The sequence below is a fragment of the Bubalus bubalis genome, chromosome 18, assembly GCF_019923935.1.
Source record: "Bubalus bubalis isolate 160015118507 breed Murrah chromosome 18, NDDB_SH_1, whole genome shotgun sequence".
NCBI lineage: Eukaryota > Metazoa > Chordata > Mammalia > Artiodactyla > Bovidae > Bubalus > Bubalus bubalis.
Window position 1 is genome coordinate 25,409,707 of NC_059174.1, and position 13,383 is coordinate 25,423,089.

Sequence of the window (13,383 nt, forward strand, 5' to 3'; positions counted from 1 at the left end):
AAATGCATCATATGCTCTGTTACAAACCATTGTGAACAGTGTGTGAGTACTTGTGAGTGTGTGAGCATGAGAGTGTGGTGTGTTGACAGGGTGACAGAGATGGGGCAAGAGGCAACAACTGAGGAATTCAATCAACCCAATGGGAGAAAAATAATCACAACGCTGCAAATGTAGCCTCAAACATGAGATGGGGTTGCCATAGCAACCATTTAATTGACATTTTCATTTTCCCAGCATTTGTTCTGGGCAGGTATGGGCAGATACGTGTCCTCCGGGATGTATGAGAGGAGGGTGAGCCCATTTGCCACTGTCAGTGTTCACAACTGGGGAAGGGTACTGCCCCCCAGGTAAGACCCTTGGAATGGGGGTCTTGGACAGTCAGTGCACAGAGCATCCACGCCACGCACAGCATCATTACTGTGTAACAGAGGTAGAGATGATGATGTTCCTAAACTTCATCACTGCAAGATGGGACAACGGGGCTCAGGCTGAGGGTCATTCAGAGCGGCCATGGCAGAGCCCGGCTCACACACAGGTCCACTGACTCTTGGTGGCCGTTCCATACTGACTTGCTGAACCAGGGTCGAGTAGGAAGGGGGGTGGTGATGGGGAATGAGGCAAGGCAGCAGCACAGCACAACTTAAATCCACCCACAGAGCGCGGTCATCTTTTCTCTTCTCAAAGAGCAGTAGTTTTCTGCACTAAGCCATGCATGGCCAGCGAATCTGCCTCCAGAGGACAAAGAACAGAGAAATGGGGGTTGGGGATGGGGGTGGCAGCATCCCCAGGCTCAGTGATCGAGGATGAAATTAAACTCCAATGTACCTGAAAACAGCTTATGTTTTAGCTACAAACCTCCTCCAAGCAGCCTCAAGATTCTGAACTCCCGTGCTTTGCAAGCTGCACAGCAATCCTAGAGGCAGCCCTGGCTGGGTCCTCGAAGCCCCGACGCGTACGGAATACTAAACACACCCTGAGTTCCGGATGCAGCCACCTGGTTACAGCCCTGCCCCAGCTTGTCTGCAGCAATTTCTCTGAAAGGCGAGGCTTCACGTGTGTTTGTTACCAAGCACCCATAGACAAGACGGTGTTCTGAAAGCACCGCGCCGCGTGGGAAAATATGAGCCGTCAGCCCATCGTTTGGCAGGGGTAGGAAAGTCTCTGGGTGGAAAATACTGCTTTTATGATTTCCCCGAGAGGAAAGAACCAGCTGAAATTGCTATGCGCTAGAGCTTCCATTTTCCAGAAAGCAAAATGCCTTCAAAAGCCCATCAATGTTGTACTGTAGCATAGCTTTGCTTAATCCATTTCTTCCCAGGTTTGTATTGTCATGTTGGCTTCCTGAACCATTCCTGATTTTTTTTTTTTAGGCTCCACTGTGCGGCATGCAGGATCTTAGTTCTCGACCGGGGGTGGGGGTAGGGGGTTGAATTCCTGTCCCTGGCATTGGGAGCTCAGAGTCTTAACTCCTAGACCTCCAGGGAAGTCCCACTCCTGCATCTTATAGTGACCACAAGTTTTGCATCTCTGTGCGTGAAAACCAAACGACAAAAAGGCACCACTGCAGGAGATGCACTAAACCCTAGGTGGTATGGTGACTTGGTTAAAAATGATTTTTAATTGTAACTGAAAGGCTAAAAAGAAATCCTATATATTGGAGACTCCCCCATGGTAATTCTCTTCATTGCATTTTAAATTCTATTGAAATTTATTTTTGAGCACTTCTTGTGACTTAAAATATAGGCATTTTGGCTAATAATATTATCATTATTGTTATTGGCTGCACTCACAGCATGTGGGATCTTAATTTCCTAACCAGGGATCAAACTGGTGCCCCCTGGAGTGGAAGTATGGAGTCCTATACCACTGGACCGCCAGAGAAGTCCCTGGCTAATACTATTATCTGATGCTTTGTGCTTGGATGTAATCAAAGCATCAAGTTTATTTACCCAAACTTAGATCTAGGTTTTGGACTTTTTTTTTTTTCTGGATCTAAAATTTCAAAATACTTGAGCAACACATATTTGTCAGTTTGAAAATTTCTCCACTATTTTAAGCACTATTTTTTTAATCACCATCTTTTTGCCATTGACAATGCCACTCTGCTGTCTAACAGACTTCTCAAGTTGACTCTTCCAACTAAGTTGTCCCCTTTCCTCTCCTGTTCTCCCCCTACCTGTCCCAGTAAATGGCCCAAGTTGCTCCAGTCAAAATCCTAAAGTGAGTCCTTTCATTCTTCAAACACTTACTCCAGCCATTAGCAAGTCCAGTGGGCCCTACCCGAAAGGCAATGTCAAACCACCTCCCATACCCTCATCCGGGGGCCAAGAACACCATTTCACCAGGCTCTCCAAATCCCCCTCCACGAGGCAGCCAGAGGGACCTAGTAAAAGCAGAACCTACACCATGCACTTTATCCAGTCTTGCATTTAACAAATATCTGCACACCTCTGGGCCAGCACTGTTCTAGCACTTTCTAGACCTTGCTAGACATTGCATCCTCATCAGGAAGAGGAGAACCAACAAAATTAAAGAGGGAAACGTACAGTGTGTTAGAGAATGTTAGAGCTGTGGACAAAAAATAACAATGGGGCAGGAGGACATAGAGTGTGGTGACTGGCTGAATTCATTCCAGTCCTTTAAACAGAGGGTTGCCATTTTACGTAGGGTGGTCAGGGAAATCTCACTGAAAGGGGAATATGAGACCGGAAGGAGGTGGGAGAGCTATCCATACCACACCTGGGAGAAGAGTTACAACCCTTCAAGGGTTCCCTATTACACCAAAATAGAACCCCAGTCCTTTAGAAATTTATTTAGTTTTGGCTGTGCTGGATCTTTGTTGCTGTGCGCAGACTTTCTCTAGTGGCAGACAGTGTGGTCTACTCTGTGCAGGCTTCGACTGCAGGGCTTCCTCTTGTAGAGCAGGGGCTCAGTAGCTGTGGTGCACGGGCTTAGTTGCCCCATGGCATGTAGAATCCTCCCAGACCAGAGATCGAGCCTGTGTTCCCTGCATTGGCAGGCAGATTCTTTACCACTGGACCACAAAGGAAGTCCTGCCCTCTGTTCTTCAGCCACCATCTCTCGGGTCTGTCACCATGCCAGCCAGGTGCTGCCCTATTTCAGGGTCTTTCCTCTGGGTGCTCCCCTGTCTGGGACACCCCATCCACCACTCCACACATACTTCATGCCCCTTTCCCCTTCTCTCAAGACTGGTTTCTGTCCATCCTTAGGTCTTAAGGATGTCACTTCCTCCAAGAGGCCTTCTCTGACCACCCCTAGCCCCCCACCACTCACCCTCTCGCTATCTTTTATTGTCATCATGGCTCTTATCGATGTCTGAAATCATCTGGTTTCCTGTCTGCCTCCCCTACCAGGAATGCCAGCTCCAAGACAGAGAATCCAGTCAGCCTGTTTACGGCCTGGAATGGGCCCTGGTACTGAGCAAACATTCAATACATATTTATCGAGTGAAGAAATCAATCAGTCAAGTGAAGCTAGATAACGAACTTGTAAATAATTAACGTGACTCAGGGCAGCAAATCAAGAATCACCCAAAATGAATCAACCCTCATCCCAGACTCCACCATTTTATCAGCAATAAGAACAAACAGCAATAGCAATAAACAGTAAAACAGTTCAACAATAATTCAACAATTCCATCTCATAATTCAATTCCATAAGACAGTTCAACAATACTAAAAACGTGAACCTTTATTGAATTCCTTCACCTCTACCATTTTTTTTAATCCTCATAACAACCCAGTGACAGATGGATAGCCCATTATTACCACCTTAGTAAGTCCAAAAACTGAGGTTAGGGGATGTTTTGTGACTTGTCCAAGGTCACTCAGCTAGTATGGGGCAGAATCAGCATCCTATCACCAGGTCACACAGTGGTACTCAACTTCCTCTAAGTATCACACAGCATCTACTGTGTGCAAGGAATTGTGAGAATTTCAAAGGCTAATTATGTCACAGGCAAATTGAGATGTCTTAAATAAAAGAATTTTCAGCTAATTCTAAACCACTTGAAAGAGATCCAACTATACTATAGACAGAATGTGAATACCACATATTGAGCATTTACTGCCCACAAGGCCCTGGGTGATGCCCTTTGCATGCATTACCTCATTACTATGTTTTATTACCCTACTTTACAGATGAGAAAACTTAAGCCAGAGTAATTAAGTGGCTTGCTCAAGGTCCCATGACCAGGAAGTGTTGGAACTGGGTTACTGAACTCAGACAGGGAAAATCTAGTACTCTATGGGTTAGATCTGATCCATTACTAGAACTTCTGTGAATATAGAAGATACTAGAAAAGTATAAATCTGGCACCATCAGACATGTTTGCAGGACTTGAAGGAAAACATTCATATATTCCATTTTCGGAGAAGGTTCTTTCCTTTATCTAAAAGCAATGTGAGCCCCTGGGCAAGGTCTGGTCCCTCAGCTCCTTACCTGTAAGCCATGGCCCACCATTGCCAGCATGCCTCCTAGGGAGGGGGCTTGGAGTTTGGCAAGAACAGCTCCTTTGGAAGTGCAGGGGCCAAACCAGTGGCACCCGTGACAGCCCAGGGCCTCCTTCTGGCCTGTGCTAGGGTCTTTCTTCCATCGCCCTCTCTGCAGGGCCCAGCTGTTGGAGCCCAGTCTTAGTAGGGCTGGAACCATGAACATGATGGCCTGGTCCGGCTCCCTCTGTCAGGCCGTGGAAGCAGAACCTTCCAGACTGGAGAATGCAAGAGCCTGTGCCCTGGAATGTTCTGCCAGGCAGTGGCTTTGGTGGGGAACAAGGTAGGCGTTCAGTCTTTAGCCAAGCAATTAAAAGGCTTTGAGAACAGGATCTTCAGCTTCCAGGGGGATGACCCAGGCTATAAGCAGAGGTCTTCAAATATCACCTGTTGAGTTTTCTACCCAGTGCCTCTCCTCTGTGGTCCATTCGGTCTTGAAAAGACTTAGAATTCTAGAGCAGGGGGAGCAAAAATAAAGTAAATTAGGTTCCCAACATTCAAGAGGGAATGCAGGATGTCCAGAACGGAACCTTAGTTTTCATCTTTTCAAAATCCTGCTTCATTCCCCAGTCTTCCCAGCCCAGCTAAGAACAATCACCTTCTTCCAGGGACCCAAGTGGAAACTGCAGGCGTCCTGGACTTTCATGCTCTTTCACACCCCATAGCCTCTCAGTTACAGCTCCGGGCAGTGCCACCTTCAAATATCATCCAGAACCTGACCGTTTCTCCCCACCTCTACTGCGCCCACCATCTCTGTCTGAGCTCCTGCAAGGCTCTGATCGGTTTCCCAGCTCCAGCCCTTAACGTGTTATTGTCACTCCTCAACTCAACAGCAGAGCTACTGGCCATGTTAAAATTAAAGTCGAATCTTATCACCTCCTGCTCAGAGTCTTCAGTGGCTCTCATAACACTCCAAGGAAAAGCAAGACCTCTCTGCTCCAAGTCCTCACTACTCCCCAGTCCTCCTGAAATCCTGAAATTCAGTCCTCCTGAAATCCACCAGGCACCCCCAGGGCCTTTGCACAAGCCTGATGTGTTTCCTCTGCCTGATACTCTTTCCCCATGGAAATTATCCACCTAGCTTCCTCCCTCCCTGCTTTCCCATCTTCTCAGATGTCTTCTCAAGGAGGCTCACCCTGACCTTATTGAAGGTGCCAGCTTGTCCCTTGTCTTCCACCTCTGCCCCCAGATCTCCTGCCGTCCCTATGCGCTCTGGTTTTCCTCTGTTCTTTCACAGCACTTAACACTCCTGAACCACTAAATGATGCACTTCTGCATTGGGCCTGCTGCTCATGATATGTTTTCCTCTGTGACAGGGGTCCCCAGCCTCTGGGATCTAATGCCTGATGACCTGAGGTGGAGCTGATGCGATAATAATAGAAATAAAGGGCGCAATAAACGTAATGCTCTTGAATCATCCCGAACCATTTCCCACCCCTGGTCTGTAGAAAAATTGTCTTCCACAAAACCAGTCCCTCATGCCAAAAAGGTTGGGGACCGCTGCTCTGTGAGACAACGTCCTACCAGGTGAAGCCCTTTCTCTGTTTTATTTGCTAGCATATCTTGGGCAGTTGGACTGAGCCTGGCACGTGGAAGGAGCTCAGTAAAGATTTGTGAAATGAAGGGGAGGCCCTACAAAGCACAGAATTCCTGCCAAACAAAGATGAGAAAGAGAAGAGAGGAAATATTTTGGACTTTCCTGCCCCTTGGGGAGATGAGATGAAAGAGGAAATCGGGGCGGGGCCAGAAAGACCATGCAGGCACCTCCCATAGCCACTCATAAACCTGTGCCCACCCCCACCCCAACAGAGAGGGCAGGCCCTTGACCTAAGGGCTAAGGGCTGGTTAGGGGAAGACCTCCACCCACTGGGTCCTCAGCTGCTCTGAGAACACCATGACCCCGAAGTCAGGCAGGGAGAAGCAGGGAGCGCTGTAGGAAGCCTCTTTCTCTACCTGTGGCCTCCCAGCTGTCTCCAATCCGGTGGAGGACTCTTCGAGGCACTCAGCTTTCTAAGTAAAGATGTCGATTGCTGAAGAAAGCGAAGGGCTGAGAGTGATGCTAAGAGACGCAGCCTCTCTGCAGATGCTGGCGTGCCGAGTCCTGCTGGGACACCCGCCTCCCAGGCCGAGAGAGGATGGCACTGCTCCCCCCACACAAGCACAAATTCAGTCCATCCTTGGCCCCCACTCTTTCACGAATCTGGTCACAGCCTGTCCTTCCTCTCTCTCTCCCTCTCCATCTGGGTGTTAACAAGAAAAGCAGATTAGAACTGTCATTTCCATGACCGGTTCAGAGCTGCACCCCCCGGTCCGCATCGTTCCATTCCAACAGGTCCAATTTCCTTCCTCAATCAAACACTCAGGTATTGGGTTTTGAGAAACTTTCTACTTGTTTGGATTTTGTGAGCTTGACTATGACCTGGGGTCAGTAGCTCTTTTATGAACAAAATATAGAAAAGGCCAATAAAAAGGAGTTTGGTTTCCTTTGTGACTGCAGATGGAGTCCGTGCATGTCCAGTACACACAGGGCTGCCCAATTTTTATTATAATCAGGGGAGGTGAGTCCTGTAAGCGGATTTGCAAATAGTGTGGGTGAAAAAGAGAAGATTCTTTTTCATCATCTTATTGTTTAAAAGTGCATACTTTCAGTAAGTCCCGACTCTAGACAAGTCCTTTACAAAACAATTTTTAAATACTCTGAAAAATTATAATTGGGGCATCTTTGTTGTTAATTAAAAAATAAATCGGAAGCCAAAGTTTTACCGTCATTATTTTATATAGAATGTCCTGAAATAGCCATGTGTTTAAAGGTGTCTACTAAAGCTATAAGCTCATTTTATCCACATGGGTGTTCATGGGTTATTATGATGCCCTTGGGAAGTAAGAGGTGTCCCGGAGTGATTGTTATTTAGTCATTGTTTTCTTTAGCATGAAGCTGAAGATGAACAGGCAAGATTTAACTGGGAAGGAGGACCACACAGAGAGCTGAAATTCAGACCAGCGTTAAGATGCCTCACGAATCTCATTCAGTTCTACCGACCACTAAAGCGTCTCTAAACAGAAGCCCAGGGAATGACCACATAGTGTGTTTAACAAAGACTTATCACAGCTTAGGACTCTCTGCCTGTGATACACTCAGCCAGCCTTAAAGAAAAACTGCAGAGGTTTACGTACTTTTTCAAACTGTTTCTGTAAAGAAGAAAAACTCAAGAATTTAGATTTCCTGGAAGCAGTGACCTCAGACTTTGTTTTGTTTTCAACCCGGAAAATAATCACATAAAATTAAACTTCTCAAGAATGTTTCTATGATGATTTAATTTCAACTTTTTCTCCCTTCACTGAAGCACTAACTCTAGAATCTGAATAATATTCTCCCCTTAGATGTAATGATCAGTAACCCACTTTTTAAGGGCTTTTTATTAAGCAGACAAGGGCTTCCCTGGTGGCTCAGCAGTAAAGAATAATCTATCTGCAATGCAGGAGACTCAGGTTCGATCCCTGGAACGGGAAAATCCCCTGGAGAAGGAAATGTCAACTCACTCCAGTATTCTTGCCTGGAAAATCCCATGGACAGAGGAGCCTGGCGGGCTATAGTCCATGGGGTCGAGAAGAGTAGGACATGACTTATGACTAAACACACACATAATAAGCGGACAATAATAGTATCGAGTGATCAGGTGGTACAAGGGATTAACAGAGAGGTTAGCAAGAAGCTTTAGAGGGTTATGTACCTGGAGCTCCATTATCAGAAATTGGGCTGCACTGTTGGAAGCAAAACCCGTTAGCCAATGAAGACACTTAATCTTAGCAGTTTCTGTAATGGGTGATCTTGGTAGAAAAGGGTAAGTTGTAAATAAGCACATCAGATACCCAGTTTTCATGCATTAATTTATTCCTGAAAGACCAGTTTAACTGTGATGAATTACCTTGTAGATAATAACAATAGAACTTACACACACCAAATCAATTGAGATCAACCACTGTGTGTGTGTATCTGTGAAAGCATTTACTTTGCTGATCCTGAGAGAATTATCTTAAAGCACCGACCCAGGAGACTGGAGGGCTGCAGTCTATGGGGTCACAATAGAGCCTGACACAACTTAGCAACTAAACATCAGCAGCTTAGTCAAGTGCTTATTTGATGCACAGTGGAACTTCCCCAAGAATCTGAAAGTCAGTGTAGTCTTTTAAACCACAGTGCTAGCATCCTGTTTTTTGGGAAGGGAAGGACATAAACCCACTGCTTCTAGAATACATGTTGAATAGAGGTGCTTAGGATGAGTGTTTGATGTTCTCCACGGCATGATGCTAAGATTCAAAGGATTTCCAGTGATTCACTCTTGTTTGTAATGGGAAATTTTTGAAGGAGGAATCTTTGTTCAGGGAGAGAGAAACTACTTTTCTTCTGCCTCTTAATAGTGGAAATCTCTGACTAACAAACACACTGAAAATCCCTGGACAAACCTGAGATCTATGACTCCTTAAAGAGTCTTAGCAACTACACTGTATTGCTTACTCTTAGCAACTGCGTGTTGGGCGTATAGCAGGAGACGTTCCATCTAGAAACTCCTGTACTTCAGGGGTGGAAACTTTCCTGTGTTATTTCTTTGCCATTTTCCTCCCCTCCATTTTTATTGGTTCTCCCTAGAATTCCTTTGGCTCCGTTTTTTGTTTCTTAATTTCTGATTGGTTCTACCATTCTTTTTTATTTTTCATCTGTCTTTTTGCTCTAGCTCCTGAGAAATTTCCTCAACTTTATCTTCCAACTCACCTATTGATCCCCCCACACACATTATATTTTTAATTCCCCAGAGGTTTTTATTTTTTTTGAATATTCATTTTTAAATAACATTTCAAGAGTGCATTTGCATCTCATCTCTCTGGGATTATTAATTATAGGATTCTTTCCCTCTTTTCTGATGCCTGGACTGTCTTCTCTCTCCTGTCTCCTGTTTGTTTTATTGTGGTATCTACTTTTGAATTAGACTTCCTGTGAGATTATCCTTGACTTTCTGTTTATATTTAAGGATAAAGCACTACAAAGTCCAGGAAACTGCTGTGTGGGAAGAGCTCGTGACTGGAGGACTTCCTGTAGAAGGATGAAGTGGGGAGGGGACCTTTCATTGGAAGGCTTTCATTGTCAGTTTCATTAGGTCCTTTCTCTTGAGATGATTAATTTCCCTGGAAATGAATAATCCTGTCTCCTGCCTAGGTTGGATAATAGTGCCAATATTCTGAGACCTAAGAGAGGAATGAACGCCAGGCGCCTCATTGTTCAGACTCTCACTTGATCCCCAAACCCTCACCATCCCACCCCTCGGTGCCAGGTAATTCGAAGTCCAGATTCCTGGACATCTTTTGGCCTGCCGTTGTTTCCTTTTCTATTATCTTCATCCTCGTGGGGTTTTACTTTTAAAATCCTAGTACAGTCATTTCACTTGGGTTCAGGAAGGAATGAAAATAAATGCACACGCTCTCGCCTCCAGGCCTAACTAGAAGTCCTGCCCATTCATCTTTCACTTCAAGAGGTTTAATGCAAAGCACATTCACAGTCGGGTCAATAGTTGTTCTCTGAGCTCCAGTGAGCCCAACGGGGGGAGAGTAAAGAAAACCATATGGTGCAAAGATTTCCACATTCCACTGAGGCGGTGGAACATCACATCACAGGTGGCCAAAACTGTGGTCTGAGCAGCTGGCACTTCCCAGCGGACACGCATGACAATGTTCACAGCAGAGTAGACGGCAGAGAGGTGCCCTGTGATCAAAAGAACCCTTTTCTACAGGTGAAATATTTTCAGGCTCAGGGAGTAGGAAGACTAGTCAGTAATGTGTTTAGATCATCAAAGAGTGAAGACAAGCTTCTGGGTACGATGCTGGCAGGGTGGGCCTCCTCAGGACAGCCCATGCCTGAGAGCTCCACTGTTCCTTCTGTGGTGGCTCCTTCCCACCCTTCAGCTCAAGCGCCCCCTTCTCAGAGAGGCCTTCTTTAACTGCTCTGTTTAAACTAAGTACGTATTCAGGCTTCCCTAGTGGTTCAGTGGTTAAGAATCCACCTACCAATGCAGAGGACATGGGTTCGATCCTTGGTTGGGAAGACCCCTCTGCTGTGGAGCAAATAAACCCAGTAGCCACAATTACTGAAGCCCGAGCACCCTACAGCCCTGCTCCGCAACAAGAGAAGCCACCGCAGTGAGAAGCTGGAGCACCGCATGTAGAGAGTAGCCCCCTGCTCTCCACAACTAGAGAAAAGCCCACCTGTAGCAATGAAGACCCAGAACAGCCAAAAATAAATAATAATAATAAATAAACTAAGTACGTATTCAGTGTACACATGAGTAACGGAGCGGACCCCATAACCCGAGTTGCAGTTTCCTCCTTTGTAATGAGGAGGGTGAACACTCTCTGCAGACCTGCCCGGAGCCCCAGCACATGTGGACAGAGTGAGGCCTGGGGGTGAGAAGGGAGCCAAAGAGGAGAGCGGAGCAGGGGAAGATCCCGGAGGGTTAGAGACAAAATATAAAAACACCTGCCACGGGGTAAGCCCTCAGTAAAAGGGAGCTTTTACTGCCTCTTAAAGACAACCCCAGACTTGGAAACCTGTGTAAACAAAACAAAGAAATGATCACGTGCTTCGGACTTTTAAAGGATCCTCATTCTACCCAGGACTTGGCTCTCTACTCACAGCCCCCCTCCCCAGGCATATTTGAAATAGGATTCAGTTCACAGGACTTTTCAAATTTTGGACGCCAAGAGATCTTAATAGTAATAATAAACTCATGAGTGCTTGAATGGGACAAAAGGGAAATAGGGTGATTCTGGACTGGGAAAGTCTTAAAAGGACAAAACCCTCCAGGGGCAAGGGGCAACTCAGGGCCTGCTCAGAGAAGCCCCTTCCCCCCGCCCCAAATTGTGCCAAGCCTACTACAAGGAAAGGCACAGCTCCCCAGCAAGCAGCCCACTTCAAGCTGCTCAGGAGAGAGAGATAATGCCCTCAGCCACCATCAATGGTAGCAGCTGGAAGAAAAGTGCTGTGGTGAAAACAGAACTTGGACAAATAAAAGGGAAACATCAGAGGCATGACCCAGAAAAGGAGGAGCGTGGTGGTGGTGATGAGGCGAGGTCTGTTTCTTCCTAGTTCTAATTAGTTGGTGCTGAGGTAGGGGGATGGGGAGGTGTGTTCATAATCCCATTAAATCTGGTGGGGGAGGGGTTGCTCTACAGGAGGATTTTCTGTGTATCAACTTGGAACACCCTTGAATTACATTCTACAAGTAATTTCAGAAATGTTATCCAAGTAATATGTGTGGTTAATTAAAACAACTTCTTCAATGCTTTATAAATAGTTCAAGCACCAGAGTCGTCACAACCCTCTAAGGATATCGACAACAGACCCAGTCGCTGTTTTTCAAAGAGAACACGGTGGTCAGTCCCACTCCTGACATCTCCCTCCCAGCCCCAAGCCGCCCCCACCCCGTACACACGGCTCTGGGACACCAGCCACCGGCCTTCCTTGCCTCGGGGCTCCCACGCAGCTGCCAGGGTGCTCTTTCTGGAAAGCACATTTGCCCACACCATTCTCTGAGCTCTACTCCTTCCTGGGCCGTCCCACCAGATTGAGCAAATCCCTGAGCCCAACACTTCAGATGAAACCTTCAGACACCAGTCCCCTCCTTCCAGGATTACCAGCTGTCCCCTCGCCCTGTGCCCTCTGGCATCAGCCACAGCAGCTGCTTCCAGCAGCCTCTCCTCCTTCACCCATGCTCTCCTCTCTCTGGAAGCCCTTCCTTCCATTTCTCAGCCTCCATGACCTTATGTGTCCTCCGGCCTCTAACACTATCTCACCAAAACCTTCCCTTTAAATTCCTCATGCAGCTGATGGTGAATTCCTCCAAGTGATCAGACTGTATTGTCCTCACCGCTATTAATGTGAGTTTTTTTTTTTTTTTTTTCCGTTTCTGTATTCCCTAGGAGAATGTGAGTTTGTAAAATCCTTATCTGATTTGTTGGTTTTTAATTATTCCCTGTCCCAGGCTCTGTGCAAAGCAAAAAGTAAGCATTTGATAGCTGTTTCTTGGATGAACAAATGAATGAATGAATGAATGGTGCCTGGTCAATGGTACCCTGCAGTCGCCAGAGTGCTCCTTCTGGAAAGCAGATCTGATCATCACTCCCTGAGCTATATCCCTCCTCAGGTGATGAGGTTATAGAGGGAGCTAGTAATAAACAGGGGGAGAAGGCGATGGCACCCCACTCCAGTACTCTTGCCTGGAAAATCCCATGGACGGAGGAGCCTGGTAGGCTGCAGTCCATGAAGTCGCTAAGAGTCGGACACAACTGAGCGACTTCACTTTCACTTTTCATTTTCATGCATTGGAGAAGGAAACGGCAACCCACTCCATTGTTCTTGCCTGGAGAATCCCAGGGACGGGGGAGCCTGGTGGGCTGCCGTCTATGGGGTCGCATAGAGTCAGACACGACTGAAGCGACTTAGCAGCAGCAGCAGCCTCAGTAATTAACAGGAGGAGCATACAAGGGGGCAAGGGAGGAAGAGAGGAAGAGACAGGAGAGGAAATGGAGAGGGAGGGGAGGAGGAGAATAGGAAGAAGTCTATGTGACTTTCACAAATTACTCATTTTCACTGAGTTTCGATTTCCTCATTTGTATGATAAAACGGAAGTGCTGGCCAGATTACCTTTGAAGGGATCTTCCAGTTATCAAGTTCCAGCCCTCTGGACTCCCAACTAGTCCTGAGTCTCTGGCAGCTATAACCCGGGTTTTAGCGCCATCTAGTGGTAAACAAAGCAGCAGTGAGGAGAAAGGCAGAGGGGCTCGGTCATGTCCGACTCTTTGTGAAGCCCCCGTAGACTGTAGC

General features: G+C 46.6%; 1 long non-coding RNA gene across 1 annotated transcript; it reads right to left on the minus strand.

The window, feature by feature from the left end:
* Positions 1–224: 224 nt before the first annotated feature.
* On the minus strand, positions 225–6,413 carry LOC123330237. Its single transcript, XR_006545985.2, has 3 exons — positions 5,653–6,413; positions 4,462–4,963; positions 225–725 (listed from the first exon to the last, which is right to left on the minus strand). It is a non-coding gene; the product is annotated as an uncharacterized LOC123330237 (long non-coding RNA).
* Positions 6,414–13,383: the final 6,970 nt, after the last annotated feature.